Below are 1,028 nucleotides of genomic sequence, written 5' to 3'. Positions count from 1 at the left end.
ATAAGTAAATACTATAATATATACTATAACCTACTTAAGTTTATATAAGAGGATCTTATAGGCCTATCTACTAGAAACCTTAAATTAAAAAAAAAAAAAAAAAGCTAGTAGTATACTTTATTAGATTCTTTTAAGTAATTAAGGCTATTAAAAAGTAGGTATACTACCTAGCCCTCCTAGAAAAATACTCTTAACTATATAATATATTTTATATTTCCTTTTAGAATTCTAGTATACTTACTACTAAAATTATATTAAAACTCTTTAATATCTAATTTTAAAAAAATAATATAAATAGGAAATTAAATATATTAAGAAGAAAAAGTAATTAAAAGGGGAAATATATTACCTTATTAAATAGAAAGGCTAGCTAGTAGAATATAATTAGTAAGTACTAAAGAAAACTTAAAAATACCCTCTTATTACTATAAGAATTTAATAACCCTAAGTTAAAATATAATAAAATATAAAAAAGATTATAAAATAATAAGAGGATATTAAATTATATAAATAAAAAAATAGAAATAGAGTTTATAAGTACCTATAGGCTTTCTTATCTTAATAGGCTAAAGCTATTTCTAATTATAAATACTACTTAGAATACTTTTAATAAATAGAAATTTTTATTAGGGATATAGCTTAAAACTAAAATAAAATAAAAAACTCTTAAAGAGGTATATAACTAAAGTATAATAATAATAAGATATTAAGATTATAGAATTAGATATTAAGGGGGAGGGGATACTCTAAAAGAAGCTTCTTATAATATTTATTACTAACTTACTTATTAAATTAAGAATCTTAATTAATTTATTATAAAAAGCCTAAAAAGCTAGATACTATACTATAAAACTAGAATTACTATACTTAAGATATAAAATCTATATTATTTCTAATAAATATAAATAGCAGTAAATTATATAAAGATAAAATATTAATAAAAGTACTAAATTAAGTAATTAAAAAGCTAGACTTATAGTAGAGTAGTAGGAGTAGGGTAGTAGAGTAGGTATAAATAATAGCAATTA

This window comes from Ilyonectria robusta (genome assembly GCF_021365365.1).
Source record: "Ilyonectria robusta strain PMI_751 chromosome Unknown BGZ61scaffold_162, whole genome shotgun sequence".
Taxonomy (NCBI): Eukaryota; Fungi; Ascomycota; class Sordariomycetes; order Hypocreales; family Nectriaceae; genus Ilyonectria; species Ilyonectria robusta.
This window is presented reverse-complemented; position numbering follows the sequence as displayed.